Raw genomic sequence first — 17,151 nt, 5'->3', positions numbered from 1 at the left:
AATTTATTTTTTTACAGAATTTTCAGTCTTTTTTCTATTATAGTGCAAAAAATTAAAAACCCAACGGTGATTAAAGTGGTTGTATACAAAAATTTTTAACTTTTACCTACAGGAAAGCCTATAATAAGGCTTACCTGTAGGTAAAAAAAATATCTCCTAAACCTGTACGGTTTAGGAGATATTCCCCTCGGTATGCGCCGCTGACTGCAGCGGCGCATGCGCACAAGGGGGTTCTCGGCCTGAAAATCCGGCAGTGGCCGACCGGCCGGAATGAAATCTCCTGCGCACATGCGTGGGAGTGACGATATCGCGGCTCCGGACACTCACAGTGCCGGAGCCGCGATACCCGGAAGAAACGCAGAGGGAGCATGTCAGCTCCCTCGGCGTGGATCGGGCCAGATGTCGGGGCCTCGTTCTAAGGTAAGTATTTCATAATGAGCTAGTATGCAGTGCATACTAGCTCATTATGCCTTTTGCTTTGCAGGTTTAAAAAAATAAATAAAAAATTTGCGGGTTTACTACCGCTTTAAATAACACCAAAAGAAAGCTCTATTTTTGTGAAAAAAGGACAAACATTTCATATGGGTACAGTGTTGTATGACTGAGTAATTGGTCTGGTTATTAAGGGGGTTTAAGTGCCCAGTGGTCAAGTGGTTAAATTACACACAGGTGCAATCTATTTTCTAATTAGGTGGCTTCTGAAGGCTATTGGTTCCACTAGATTTTAGTTAGGGGTATCAGATTAAAGGGGGCTGAATACAAATGCACGTCACACTTTTCAGATATTTATTTGTAAAAAAGTTTAAAAAACATTTATCACTTTCCTTCCACTTCACAAATATTTGACACTTTGGGGTTGATTTGCGAAAGGCAAATCCACATTGCACTACAAGTGCACTTGGAAGTGCAGTTGCTCTAAATCTGAAATGGGGGGGAGCTCTGCTGATTTCATCATCCAATCATGTACAAACAAAAATGCTGTTTTTTATTTTCCTTACATGTCCCCCGAAGGTCTACAGCGACTGCACTTCCAAGTGCACTTGTAGTGCAAAGTGGATTTGCCTTTAGTAAATAAACCCCTTTGAGTTGGTCTATCACATAAAACCCCAATAAAATACATTTACGTTTTTGGTTGTAAAATGACAAAATGTGGAACATTTCAAGGGGTATAGACACTTTTTCAGGGCACTGTAACTGATCTGAGCCATAGCCTATAAGTAATTCAATAAATATTTCACAATACAATGCTATTAATGTATCACAGAGAACATTCATTTTATTAGATTAAAACTTGTCAAAACCTGTGGAACAACTAAATTGATCTGACTGACATCACAGACACATAAGGGACTAGAGTGCATGCAAGATATAGGCAGGAGGCAATTACACGGGCAAGGTTGTGAGGTGGAGAAACACTGATGCTAAGAGACAGAAAATGTAATGAATCATTTATTTTTCTTGGCTTTAATAAAGCTTACAGAAAAGGTAAAGAGAGCCTACAATGTGTTGTGCATTTATTGTTATTTGTCTTTGCTTGAAATTTTGATGATAATTCTCTTCCTGGGTCCCACTACAGAACCAAATTTTAACTTGGGTCCTCGGATTAAAAAGTTTAAAATTCCCTCTATAAGGCAGGTTTAGCAGCTATGGCCCCTCAACTGAACAACAGGCCTTGTGTGTTGGAGGGGGGATGTCACGTACCTGGCCTTGAAGCCGAAATGATGAGAGGCCTCTTCTTGTGGCTAAGTGCTTTGTGTCCCTGAGGGTGGTAACAAAGAACACTGAGCCCAGAGAAGCAGGGATTGCCAACTATGTCAAGGTAAAAAATATATAAATAAGTTGCGCCCATTAAAGCGGGGTTCCACCCTAAAGTGGAACCTCCGCTGATCGGAACCCTCCCCCCCTCCGGTGTCACAATTGGCACCTTTCAGGGGGGAGGGGGGTGGAGATACCTGTCAAAGACAGGTATTTACACCCACTACCAGGCATAGACTCCCGTGGGAGTCTATGCCATTTCCTGTCCTGCCACGCTGTCTGCTGGGACACACAGGGGTCTCAGAGACAGCGCGGAGAATTCCTATTGCGCTGCGCGACTCGCGCATGCGCAGTAGGGAACCGGGAAGTGAAGCCGATTCGCTTCACTTCCTGATTCCCTCACCTAGAATGGTGGCGGCAGCAGCCGAGGGCCGAGCGATCGATCGGCCTCGGCTGCCAGCATCGCTGGAACCCAGGACAGGTGAGTGTCCATTTATTAAAAGTCAGCAGCTGTAGTATTTATAGCTGCTGGCTTTTAATATTTTTTTTTTTGGTGGAATCCCTCTTTAAGCCTTAAATAACATAAAAGTCCAAAAATGTGATCAAGTCAGTCCAAATATGAATATGGATTGAATAAATAATTAATAAGGGCATCAAAATAGAGTGCTTTGGCAAGCAAATCCAAAGAAATCCTCCACCATGTGATGTTACCAACATTGAAGTCAGGATGTGCTCTTACCACAATGGGTGGACCCTCTATTATGGAAGGTCAAATGCGCATTGGGATATACCAGCTGTTAGGTATCAAAGGAAGATACAGTGCAGATGATGTACGTCTCACCAGCCCTTTGTCCCGCACTTGATTAAATCATCCGGATAACTCAGCAGTACCCAAAAATAAACAAGGGGCTCCAATAGTGTAAAAACCTTTAGTGTTTATTGAAAAACAATGCACTCAGACACATGGGGGGTTATTTACGAAAGGCAAATTCACTTTGCACTACAAGTGCACTTGAAAGTGCACTTGGAAGTTCAGTCGCTTTAAATCTGAGGGGGAGATCTGAAATGAGGGGAACCTCTGCTGATTTTATTATCCAATCATGTGCAAGCAAAAGTGCTGTTTTTGATTTTCCTTGCATGTCCCCCTTGGATCTACAACGACTGCACTTCCAAGTGATCTTGTAGTGCAAAGTGGATTTACCGCTAGTAAATAACCCCCATGTAAGATAAAAAGCTGCACTAAGTATAGGAGAACAAGAATGTATTATATTGTAGTTTACCAATCCTTAGATGAGGTGGTTGCCTTTGTTTTTTTTCCTTTATTTTCACCTATTGATCCTGCCAGTAGCTCACTTTTTGTGTTGAGGTGACGCCACTCTGCATAGAGAAGCAATAAAGACACTATGGGCAGGAAGATTGTTATGGGGAGAGGGCAGTGTTAGATGCACATTTAGGTGGAGTTGACCAACAAATTAAAACTCCTGCCAACACCTTTTAAGCAGTTGCAGCAACACTTTTTTTCCTTTTTTCAAAAAAAATTAATAAAAACTGATCACTGTAAGCACCTCATAAGCAGGAAATGCTCCCTCTGGTACCTGCCAACATTCCCATACTGTTAGCAAAGTGTAAAACATCCCCCAATGTGTTGAGACTTTAATGGCAGAAACGCACAAACTACAAAAAAATTACATCAATCCTTATTGTAGCGAAAAACAAGCAAAAGTTATAATAAAATAAAGGTTTAACGGCTGTCGTTTTTCATACAAATACACTGCACTACTGCTGTAATACAATCAATTACAAACATTTTTTTTATGACAACTTGGTCTGCAAAGATTATCATGAACTATCCAATGCATTTCAAAGTCAAAAAGGTCCTTCTTCAGGGTTGGCTCTGGTAGAAGTGCAGTGTAATACAATAATGAACAAATTGGGGAATAGAAAACCAGCCGTGTCTTAAAAGCAGGGTAGTTTGCCACAATTCCTCTCTCTGTGTCAGGGCAGGAGGAGGACTCTAGGACCCACCATCTCCGCCAGCACATCACACAAGTCTTTATAAGAAGCCAGCCCTTGGCTGAAGTGCTGTTTGATCAACAGCTTGTTACCTGTGTTCCCTTGCTCCTGTGATCCTTCATTACTGACCCGGCTTGTTCCTGACCTGTCTCCTGCTTGCTCCAGTCTTCGACCTTGCTTGTCTTACGGATAACCCTGTGCCTGCTTCTGTGTTCGACCTTGGCTTTCCACCAGACTTTGTCTGCTCTGTTATCCACCTGGCTCCTGATCCTGGCTTGTACTGACTATCTTTCTAACACTGTGATTCTGCAGACCTGCCACACCTCACAGGCGTCATCTGCCTGCAGCCTCTGCTTAATACATCTCTTGTATTCCTGAGTCCTTCTGCAAGCAACTCTGCAGGCGACCTGTGCTACTTTGTGCCTGACTCCAACTGTCTCTCCTCCAGGGGAGACTGTCTCTCCATTGGCCTCCAACACGTGATACTCTGCCAACCAAAGTAAAGAGGATCCAGGCCAAGTGTGGCCTGTCAAGCTGTCACAGAGGCTACCAATAGGTGTTTTATTGTTGTAATTATTTACAGTATGTACAGAAGGCACATTAATTGTATCCAGTAATAGAGTAAAGACTTTTTGGATGTCTCATCTAAGAAATATTCTTGTGAAGGAAAAACAAGCAGTGGCGTCTGTTCAGAGGAAAGACTATTTGATTCTGAAACCAGACCAAGTTGCCATAAAAAAAATTTGTAGTTGAATGTATTACAGCAGTAGTGCAATGCATTTGTATGAAAAAACAACAGCTGTTAAAACTTTTTTATTACAACTTTTATATAGCTTTCAATTGTTGATACACTAAAGATTGACGTAATTTTATAATCGTTCATGCATTTCTGACATTAAAGTCCCAATGCATTGGGGGATGTTTTACTCTTTTGCTAATTGTAAGCACCTCTATCATTGGTAAATGGTTTGTCTTAACTCTAACAACCACTTTCGCTGGACAGCTTGTTCTGTGAAAGGAAATTAAAAAATAATAGACTTACTAGCAGGTTCATCAGGTAAAAAAATAAAGGCCTTTGCTCTACTTTGGCAGAGAGAGCAAAAACTTCCCAGAATCAGATTTCCAAAGCTCTCTGGTCCAGCAGTCCCTCCGTTCTCAAACATAACAGAGTGCTAATCAGAAACCTAATGTTTGTCTGAGTGTGCCTATCTGCGTGAGCCTAACTTAGCAACCATCCTATAGCAGTTTTACTGCTACAGGGTGGCATCTGTGCGCAGGGGGCACGATCGCCGCTGGCGGGCCAATTCTGCTGTGAAAATTTGCAGCAGAAGCCGATCTGCGGGTACTGGGCACTCCCTGTTCTCCCACACCCGCCGATCGCCGGTAAACTACACAGAAAAAGGATCTACCTATGTGAACCAGGCAGATCCCGGTTCTGACCAGTGGAAGTCATGGATTCTGTGCTCCTGCAAAGCAAGGACTGGAATTAATGTTTTTCCCTAGTAAAAGCAGCACAGATAGTAAACACAAACACTGGCTAGGCACACATTTACACTTTGATCGCCACTGATGTTTAATTCTTTCCCAGCCAGTGTCATTAGTACTAGTGTCATTGGTTCCTGCAAAGTGTCAGTTAAAGTCCGATTGCCTCCCACAATATCGCAGTCCAGCTATAAGCAGCCATTATTAGTGTAAAATAAATAAATAAATATTGCATAAATATATCCCATAGTTTGTAGAGGCTATAACGTTCATGTAACCCAATCAATATATGCTTATTGGGATTTTTTTTTACCAAAAACATGTAGCAGAATATATGTTGGCCTAAATTTAGGAAGAAATTAGTTTTTTAGAACATTTTTATTTGGTATTTTTTAATAAAAAATATTGTGTTTTTTTCAAAATTGTTAGTCTATTTTTGTTTATAGCACAAAAAATAAAAAACGCAGTGGTGATCAAATATCACCAAAAGAATTTATAGGGAAAATTTTGGATACAGCATCACACGACCGTGCAATTTTCAGGGAAAGTAACACAATGCCGTATCGCAAACAATTGCCTGATCATGTAGGGGGCAAATTTTCCTGGAGGTCAAGTGGTTAAAGATGAAATTTTCCTACCATACTTTCAGATAGAGTGACCTAAGATACCCAAAATCGTCTCTACACATTATAGGTCTCAAAAGGTAGTACTCCAAGCCTTCTGCAACAAAGCATTTTTTTCACACCTCAGCACAAGGTGGCTCACAGCAGGGGTCCGGTGCATCCGCGTTTACCGCTTCAGGTCTGATTTCTGCTCAAATTTTTGGCTGAATATGGACCTGAATTGGACGAGAAGACTACTGTGCAATTCACACTGGAGCCACTCCAGAGATGTGTGCACCGGCTCCATAGAGAGCCAGTCACAATCTCCTGACATACGAATTGGATGCAAGAGAATCTGCATCCAATTAGTGTGAACCAAGACTAAGCCCTTGTACACACGGTTGGACATTCCGACAACAAAATCCGTCAGATTTTGTCTGACGGATTTTGTCCGAAACTTGTGTTGCATACACACGGTCGGACAAAGTTGTCGGAAAATCCGATCGTGTGTAACGTGACAACGTTATTTCATTACGACGGGACTACGTTCAGGCTAGTAGTCAATAGCTTTGGTCTAGGAATTTGATATGAGCATGCGTGGCACTTTGTCCGATCGGAATTCTCTACACACAATCGGACAAAGTCCGATTGGAGCATGTTGTCGAAAAGTTTTATAGCCCAGCTCTAAAACTTTGTCCATCGGATATTCCGACGGAAACAGTCCGATGGAGCCCACACACAGTCGGATTATCCAACATCATGGTCCGATCGGACATTTTCCGTCAGAATGTCCGACCGTGTGTACAAAGGCTTCGAGTTTGAAGGAAGCATTCCACACCTTATATCTAAAAAGATTACCTGCAGGTGATGAAAGAATTTAGAAGATCTAGCTATCTATTTATTTTTCATAGCGCCCCCAACAAAAGGTTACAATCTTCTGAAAGTTCCAAAGCACAGTGGGTAAAACATGGTATATACTTGGCCTACACTTCATCTGATAAAATTCTCCCATAAGATTAAGCAGACTCTACCAGATGACTTTGCTATACTTTGGCAGAGAGAGCAAAAACCTCCAGGATTCAGATAAGCTCCCAGCCAACATGTCTTTTGGCTTGATTTTATTATGATTAGTGTTCAGCACATTTTCCTTGTGCACCTTAGTGATGGTTTTTATGATCAGTAGGAGGCTTTATAAACTCTTGTCTGTTTGTGTTTCCTGTAAAGAAGGAACCAGTCATCTCTGAGAGGTAGCTGTTTTGGAAGATGCTTGTAACATTCCTAACTGCAATTTAAATTTCCTGTTTTCTAATTGACTAGTTATTGAGTACCATTCTAACTCAGCAAAGAAGGTTTTGCAAGGATTGCAGGGGGCAATCTCCAGATACCCACTCTTCTCAGTGGTGGTAGGGGGTCCAAAGATGTCAATCTGTTCATTAAAAGTATTAATTTCACATTTTTCATCTAGTACTAATCAACATTTGGTGATTTATTTTACATTAAAGCTTTATCAGGATCAAGTGCATAATTATACTTCTTTGATAAAATAATCACTCTGAGAGACATGGAAGCCATGGAAGCCTCCAAAAACGTTTCCAAATTTCCAATATATAAGGAAAGAAGTCTTACCAGTCCCCTAACCATAAAGGTGGCACTTGGTGCCTTAGTGATTTTACCAGGCGTGACTTCTGTTAGCCCTTGTACACACGGTCGGAGAATCCGCCGGAATGTGTCTTATCGCAGGGGTCTCCAACCCCCGGGCCGCGGCCCGCTACCGGGCCGTAGCCCGTTTGCAGCCGGGCCGCAAAGCGTGCACTGAGATGCGGCGGCGGCGGTGAGCAGAGCGATCACCGCACTTCAGCCCACACAGCCCTGCCGCTACACTGCTGGGGGTGAAGCAGACGAGCAGAGAGATGACATCATCTCCCACCGCCCGCCCACATCACCGCTGTTCCGCCCACACAGCCCGGCCAGTATACTGTTGGAGGTGAAGCGGAGGAGCAGAGAGATTACATCATCTCTCACAGCCCGCCCCGCATCACCTCTGTTCTCTCTCACGCGGAACCCTCCACTCTACTCCACTCCACTGCACTGCACTGTACTGCACTTAGTGACAATTTGCATTTAAGATGCTGCATCTAGTGGCATGTGTCTGTGGCAATCTGAATCTGGTGGCATGTGGCAAGTGACTGTGGCAATCTGCATCTGGTGGCATGTGTTTGTGGCAATCTGCATCTGGTGGCATGTGTCTGTGGCAATCTGCATCTGGTGGCATGTGTCTGTTGCAATCTGCATCTGGTGGCATGTGTCTGTGGCAATCTGCATCTGGTGGCATGTGTCTGTGGCAATCTGCATCTGGTGGCATGTGTCTGTGGCAATCTGCATCTGGTGGCATGTGGCAAGTGACTGTGGCAATCTGCATCTGGTGACATGTGGCAATCTGCATCTGGTGGCTGTGGCAAGTGACTGTGGCAATCTGCATCTGGTGACATGTGGCAATCTGCATCTGGTGGCATGTGTCTGTGGCAATGCGCATCTGGTGGCATGTGGCAAGTGACTGTGGCAATCTGCATCTGGTGGCATGTGTCTGTGGCAATGCGCATCTGGTGGCAAGTGACTGTGGCAATCTGTATCTGGTGACATGTGGCAATCTGCATCTGGTGGCATGTGGCTGGTGACATGTGGCAATCTGCATCTGGTGGCATGTGGCAAGTGGCATGTGGCAAGTGACTGTGGCAATCTGCATCTGGTGGCATGTGGCAAGTGACTGTGGCAATCTGCATCTAGTGGCATGTGGCAAGTGACTGTGGCAATCTGCATCTGGTGGCATGTGGCAAGTGACGGTGGCAATCTGCATCTGGTGGCATGTGGCAAGTGACTGTGGCAATCTGCATCTAGTGGGATGTGTCTGTGGCAATCTGCATCTGGTGACGTGGCAATCTGGTGGCATTGAACTGTGGCAATCTGCATTTGGTGACATGTGACTGTGGCATGTGTCAATCTGCATCTGATGGCATGTGGCAGTCTGCATCTCGTGGCAGGCGATGTGGCATGTGGAAATCTGGTGATAGGCAACGTGGCAAGCTGGTAGCAAGTGACAAGCTGCATCTAGTGACAGATTCTGCATTATGGTGAGTTGAACTATTTCATTTTATATTACAATATAATAATACAAATGATGCACTTCAATCATCCTGACACCACATTAACCATGGTGTTGTGATGAAGTGCTAACACCAGCCATTTCCTGACAAATTGGCCGCGAAAAGCCGCATCGTCCCCCATGCCTTGCCACAATTTTCATCCACAATGCCGGTCCCCGGTGCCAAAAAGGTTGGGGACCACTGTCCTATCGGACCGTGTCGTCTGATAATCCGACTGTGTGTGGTATGCATCGGACTGATTCCGTCGGAATATCAGTCGGACCCAAATTTCCAACATGTTGGAAATATTTCCCGACCAACTGGGCCGATCGAACTTCCTCCGATCATGTGTAGAGAATTTTGATCGGACCAAGTGCCACGCATGCTCAGATCAAATTCCTACATCAAAGCTACTAGCCTGAATGTAGTCCCATCGTAACGAAATTACGTCATCACGTTCTGAAAGATTGGATTTTTCGCCAACTTTGTCCGACCGTGTGTATGCAACAGTTTCGGACAAGATCCGACGGGCAAAATCCGACGGATTTGGTTGTGGAAATCTCGGACCGTGTGTACAGGGGCTTAGGAAGGTGGGGAGCCTTATTCTGTACAGATACCAACATCTTAGCTTGCAAAGAAAATATTGTGTGCTCCAACATTTCTAGATGGTTCTCACAAAAAGGTGTAATCAAGCATTTTGCCCAAGTTTTATATTTGTTACATGTTTCATGTTACATGTTTCATACCCAATACAGGTTTACTTTAAGATACTTAAAGCAGAATTAAATTCAATTTAAATTTTGCATTATCCACATTCTTATACATATATATACATACTTATTATACATATGTGAGTGGGAGGTGAAAAAATGCTGCTACCATCTGAGAGAAGTGTTTTAATCATTCCCTTATAGAATGTTCTCCATAGGAATCATTACTATTTGTTGCCAAAAATCAGATTTGTAATAGTGAGGTTCTATCCCTCGTGAAAGTGGTTGTAAAGGCAGAAGGTTTTCATCTTAATGCATCCTTCAGTGTGCAGCAGCCCCCCTCAGCCCCCCTAAGACTTACCTGAGCCCCATCTCAATCCAGCGACGAGAAACTCGGCTGTCTGGGACTCTCCCTTCTCATTGGCTGAGACAGAAGTGAAACGCCATTGGCTCCCACTGCTGTCAAAGTCTCTTTCTTCTGCTCTTTTATTAGCCACTTTTTAGTTGCTTGACTAAAAATAGTTGAAAATCATATGAGGTGGGAGGACACAGGACAGGACTGTGAGCTGTTACACTATTCTGTGCAGCAATTGTCTTTACTGTTTATGTAAATGTGGGATGCAACGACTTGCACCCATTCAATATGCTCTGATTACTGTGCGGCAAAAGACATATCTCAACACATTCATTTTCAAAAAAACACTTTCATTACATATGCTTTTCTACACACAGCACGCCCTAAAGAAGGACTTCAGTAGTACAGTATATAATGAACTTAGTGGATTGTTCAGGAGTATGTCATAAAAACTACTGTAGTATACAGAAAACAGCCACAGCAGCTGGCCACTTCAGCCCCGCAAGGATTTACCCCCTGTGCGATAGGGCACTACGCGGGTAATGCACTATGCGGGTAATGCAATGCTGTACACAAACAAAATTGATGTCCTTTTTTTCCCCACAAATAGAGCTTTCTTTTGGTGGTATTTGGTCACCTCTGCGTTTTTTTTTTTTTGCGCTATAAACAAAAAAATTCAATTTTGAAAAAAATATTTTTTACTTTTTGCTATAATAAATGTCGCCCAAAAAAATAAATAAAAAATGTCTTCATTAGTTTAGGCCAATATGTATTCTTCTACATATATTTGGTAAAAAAAAATTATAATAATAATAAGCGTATATTGGTTGGTTTGCGCAAAAGTTATAGCGTCTACAAAATAAAGTATTGATTTATGGCATTTTTATTATTATAATTTTTTTACTAGTAATGGTGGGTGATCAGTGATTTTTAGCAGGACTGCGACATTGCAGTGGACAGATTGGACACTTTTGACACCTTTTTGGGACCAGTGACATTATTACAATGATCAGAGCTGAAAATAGCAACTGATCACTGTATAAATGACACTGGCAGGGAAGAGGTTCACATTAGGGGGTGATCAAGGGGTTAAGTGTTTCCTAACTGTGGGGGGAGTGTGGTGACAGGGAGCACAGAGAGATCACTGTTCCTGATCACTAGGAACAGACCCTCACTCTGTACTCCCCTGTAATAACGAGGATCTGTTTTTATAACCACTTAAGCCCCGGACCATGTTCCAGCAAAAGGACCAAGCCCCATTTTGCGATTCGGCACTGCGTCGCTTTAACTGACAATTGGGCGATCATGCGACGTGGCTCCCAAACAAAATTGGCGTCCTTTTTTTCCCATAAATAGAGCTTTCTTTTGGTGGTATTTGATCACCCCTGTGGTTTTTTATTTTTTGTGCTTTAAACAAAAATAGAGCGACAATTTTGAAAAAAATGCAATATTTTTTACTTTTTGCTATAATAAATATCCCCCAAAAATATATAAAAAAACATTTTTTTCCTCAGTTTAGGCCGATACGTATTCTTCTACATATTTTTGGTAAAAAAAATCGCAATAAGCGTTTATTGTTGGTTTGCGCAAAAGTTATAGCCTCTACAAAATAGGGGATCGTTTTATGGCATTTTTATTAATATTTTTTTTTTTACTAGTAATGGCGGCGATCAGCGATTTTTATTGTGACTGCGACATTATGGCGGACACGTCGGACAATTTTGACACATTTTTGGGACCATTGGCATTAATACAGTGATCAGTGCAATTAAAAATGCACTGATTACTGTAAAAATTTGGAAAAAAGGAAAAAACTGCGCTATGATAAAAATATTATACTAATCGTCCACAATGGAACTTTGATCAGCTGCAGCTTGACTGTATTACATAATTACAGAAAAAAACACATGAAAAATTGAGTAAGCTGCGCTAAATCATAAACCCACATAAAATTCAATGAAGTAAAAAACATTAGACAAAATTTCAATAATAATGTGCAAAATTAGGCCTATTACCCCCATTCCTAAAGAATAAGGGTTATAGGATAATTGATCACAGTGAACAACGGAAAAAGAAGAAAGAAAAACAAAAAATTATAAAACAAAATAGTGATCACCCAATGTGTAAGGGGTGACGTCAGCGCATCGTCACCCCTTACGAAGGAATTGTAAAAAGTATAACTGCGGCGGCTGGTCGCCAATCGGCTAGAGAAGGATAGAGCAAACTGTGCATGCATGCAGTTTGAATAGGCTGGATTGGTGCACAGTTTCCATCCTACAAATTACATGCCGGAGTGGGATTAAGGAGCTAGCAGTTTCTGCAGAGAGCCTCCCCCGACCTCCCCCATGGCTGCATACAGTATGTAAATGGAAATAGGTGCAGCATTTGAAAATGAGGAATGGCATGTACTATTCAGGAGAGCTGAAACTGTATAGGAGGCTTTATGTAAAATGTTGATAAGGTGAAATTACACTTTAAATCCATAGCTGTCCCCAACATTATCTCTTCTTCATCACAAGATGTCTTCAGTTTTCTGGGTTGAATAAGGCCCCGCATGACCCAGAAAACTGAATGTAGCACCCCAGTGGCGGCTGGTGAAGTTTTTGGATGGGGGGCGCTAGACCCTGCCCATCATGACCACGCCCATCATTTTTGGCCCATCCCACTTCTCATAAACCACGCCCCTTATATAATCCACCTAATTCGTCCCCTGTATTCCACTTCCTTCCACCCATAGTGTCACGAGTATACAGCTCAGATCACAGGACAGAGTATACAGCCCCAGAATCACAGGACAGATTATATATCTGGATAAAATATTGAAAATGTCAATGTTTAAACCAACTGTTAAAGAATGCAATAAAAGTACTACGAATCAGTGATTTTTTTTTTACAACAGCAAACAAACTTTATTGTACAACAAACAACAAAAAGACTCAGACTCGGTTCACACAGGGGTGACTCAGATCCGACTTCAGGTCGCCCCTAGTCGCCTCAGGTCGGACAACATTTAAAAATCAATGTAAGTGAATGAGAGCCATCTTAATGCACGCTACTGAAGTCGCTCCGACTTCAGAAAAGGTTCCTGTACTCCTTCAATCCGACTTGTAGGCGACTGGTACCCATTGATTTCAATGGAGGTCGCCTCCAAGTCGGATCTCCGTCTATACGGAGGCGACTCTGACAGAATTATCAGCTCTCAAGAGGGAATTCCACGCCAAATTTATGAAAAAAAAATGGCGTGGGTTCCCCCTCCGAGAGCATACCAGGCCCTTAGGTCTGGTATGGATTCTAAGGGGAACCCCTACGCCGGAAAAATGGCGTGGGGTCCCCCCAGATCCATACCAGACCCTTATCCGAGCACGCTACCCGGCCGGCCAGGAAAGGGGTGGGGGACGAGCGAGCCCCCCCCTTCTAAACCGTACCACTACAATATACGCTGAGATTTTGAACAGGATACTGAGAGTTGATTTTAAAAAACTATATCTGACACGTGGTGGTTTCAGAGTTTTCACTGACTTTTTTTTAACAATGGGATAATTGGACACTTTACCATTGAGATTTTTCTAGTTCATTCTTGTTTTCTTGGTTTGTGTTGATGTATATGCATGTAAAGTCACTTTTTTGCACACATTGTGATAAGGTTGTAGATGTGGTAATTTTGCACCATTTATAACAGACTTAAGATGTGTTATTGCTGTTGATGCACATTTATGATTACAATTTTAACACCCAAACATTTTTTCCAGGTATTAGGTATTGATACAATTATTTGTTGATATTGCAATATAATTTTTTATATGTTAAATTTCCTTTAGGGGAAGCACACACCCTAAGTTCATTCTTAGGACAGCGCGGTTCTTTTTTGGGTCACAGGGTTAAAATAGTTTATTGCACAGCTCCGGGGGTTTCCGTCTTCGGGGGTCTTTCTCGCCGGACTCGTCCGCTATCTTCTGCTCTTTTGCTAGCTCTTTTGCTAGCGGAGGAGCCCGATTTTCTTCTTCGCCGCCGCCCTCTTCTTCCGACTTCGGGGGTCTTTTCCCCCTCTTCGGTTCTTCTTGCCGGGCCACCGCTTCTTCTTCCAGCTCTTTTACTAGCGGTGGCCCGGTCTTCTGTCGCCGCCGTCGCCGCTGCCCTTATCCGAGGCTGCTGCTAGTCTGTTTACTCTCCTTGCTGTCCAGAAAAGCTGTGAGAACTTGGACTTGGAGCTATGCAGATTGCAGCATAAAAATGTATACAGCCCTGGCCAGTCCAAGGGAGCTAGGCGGCCCATGCTGTCAGAGGGTATATTCATACCCTTCGAAATTTTCCATATTTTGTCATGTTACAACCAAAAAAACTTATTTTATTTGATTTTATGTGATAGACCAACACAAAGTAGCACATAATTGATAAGTGGAAGGAAAACGATAAATGGTTTTTAAAATATTTTACAAAATATTTTACAAAATATTTTACAAATAAATATGTGAAAATTGTGGCGCGCATTTGTAATCAGCCCCCTTTATTCTGACACTCCTAATTAAAATCTAGTGGAACCAATTGCCTTCAGAAGGCACCTAAGTAAATAGAGGCTATATGTGTGTTAATAAATCTCAAGATAAATACAGCTGTTCTATGAAGAGGTTTGTAATGCCGAGTACACACGTAGCCGACTATCCGACGGACTTAGTCTGGCGGACTTCCCGCCAGACTGTCCGTCGGACTTTCCAAACGGGCTACTTGCCCACACACGGCACACACGGCACTTTTTCAGCGGACTAATACGGCGTACTAAGTCCGCCGTACTATCCGCCCTACTTTTGAAATGAACGGACTCGCCCACACAGAAGAAAGTCTGCTCATTTTGAGCGCGTCTCCAGGTAGGTGGGGCCCGCGAAGGAGACGTCGCTGGCCCCACCACCTGGTATGCACTTAAAGGGGAACCCCAACGCTGAAAAAAATCGGCGTGGGGGTCCCCCCAAAGCCCACAACAGACTCTTGTCCGAGCATGCTACCCGGCCGGCCAGGAAAGGAGGGGCGAGCGAGCGCCCCCCCCCTCCTGAGTCGGCAGAAGAACCGAAGAGGGGGACAAGACCCCCAAAGTCGGAAGAAGAGGCCGCGGCGACAAAGAAGAATGCCGGGCTCCTCCGCTAGCAAAAGAGCTAGAAGAAGATAGCGGAGGAGTCTGGCGAGAAGACCCCCGAAGACGGAAGCTGTGCAATAAACTATTTTATCTTGTGTGTTGTGTTTTTTTTTGTACTTTATTTTACAGGTGAATGGGTAGGGGTAAATTGTACCCCATACTCATTCACATAGGGTGGGGGGCCGGTATCCGGGGGCCCCCTTATTAAAGGGGGCTCCCGGATTCCGATAAGCCCCTTGCCCGCAGACCCTGACAACCAACGGCCAGGGTTGTCGGGAAGAGGCCCTTTTCCTCATCAACATGGGGACAAGGTGCTTTGGGGTGGGGGGGCCGCGTGGCGCCCCCTTCCCCAAGGCACCCCCCATGTTTAGGGTACGCAGCCTGGTACAGCTCAGGAGGGGGGGGGGCGCTCGCTCGCCCCTCCTTTCCTGGCCGGCCGGGTAGCGTGCTCGGACAAGGGTCTGTTGTGGACTTGGGGGGGACCCCCACGCCGATTTTATTCGGCGTTGGGGTTCCCCTTTAAGTCCATACCAGGTGGCGGGGCCAGCGGCATCTCCTTTGCGCGCCCCGCCTACCTGGAGACCCGCTCGAATGAGCGGACTTTTCTCCGGGCGGCAAAACTCCGTTCATTTCAAAAGTATGGCGGACTGGCATACGCACGGCCGGATTGTCCGCCGAAATGCGAGTCCGGCGGGAAGATTGGAGTGCAAAACTACTTTCTAAGTCCGCCGTACTTTCGGGTCAAAAAAGTATGCCGGAGGCAACACACGGGGGGATTGTCCGGCGGACTTGAGTTTGCCGGACTTTTCCACCCGATTGTTTGATCGTGTGTACGCGACATTAGAGAACCCTAGTGAACAAACAACATCATGAAGGCCAACAAACACACCAGACTGGTCAGGGATAAAGTTGTGGAGAAGTTTAAAGCAGAGTTAGGTTATAAAAAAATATCCCAAGCTTTGAACATCTCATGGAGCACTGTTCAATCCATCATCCAAAAATGGAAAGAGTATGACACAACTGCAAACCTACCAAGACAGGACCATCCACCTAAACTGACAGGCCGGACAAAAGAACATTAATCAGAGAAGAAGCCAAGAGGCCCATAGTAATGTTGGAGGAGATACCAGAGGATGAGTCCAGGATGAGTCCAGCCTGGTGGGCTTGCTGCCCCCCAGAGGATGACCCGAGGGCCTGGATGCTGAAGCTACAGAGAGCTGACTGAGGGGCTGTCTGCTGAAGATCTAGTCTGGTATCACTGGATAAAGGATGTTGGAAGGAGGCAACCAGCTTTCCCTGGACATTTTGTGAATACAGACTGATGAAAGTTCTTAGAGACTTTTGGGCTGCTGTCACCCTTCTTGTGTTTAAGAGTCAGCTGTGTCCTTGCTAACAGCTGGTGTCCTGAATAGCTTAGTTTGTCTAATTCAGCCTTTCTCAACCTTTTCAACACAGAGGAACCCTTGAAATAGTTCTCCGGTCTTGGGGAACCCCTGCTAAATTTTAGAAATCTACAACTCATGATACACTCATGTGATGGTCAGTAGGAAGAATGGTCGTTACACTTGTGATCATTGGTAAGAATAACCTCCTTACAGATAGCTAAAAAGATCAATGGTGTCAGTGGGAACTTATCTGAAATTGCCTAATGCTGAAGGAACGCCTAGCAACCTTTGGAGGAACCCTGGTTGAGAATCACTGGTCTAATTCCTTGTGAAGGGACTATGTTCTTATTGCTCTAAAAGAAAGAAGCCTGTATTTAACTGTTTCTACTACAAAGCCAAGTTCACAGTCTGATATGTGCAAGGACTTCTGCTTCAGCTTTTCAGAAAAGAGTTCACTGTCTTCAACCTGAACATAGTTTCTGTTTTTGGAGTATGTCACTCAGTTCCCTCAGCCCTATCCAAGTTCTCCAAAAATAAAAAGAACAGCAACAACACCCCTACCCTGGTTATTGAGGAAAGGTGTG

Source organism: Lithobates pipiens, unplaced genomic scaffold (assembly GCF_037356315.1).
Source record: "Lithobates pipiens isolate NorthernLeopardFrog02 unplaced genomic scaffold, aLitPip1_a1.2 Scaffold_22, whole genome shotgun sequence".
NCBI lineage: Eukaryota > Metazoa > Chordata > Amphibia > Anura > Ranidae > Lithobates > Lithobates pipiens.
The sequence above is the reverse complement of the archived record's forward strand: the minus strand, read 5'-3'. Positions refer to the sequence as shown.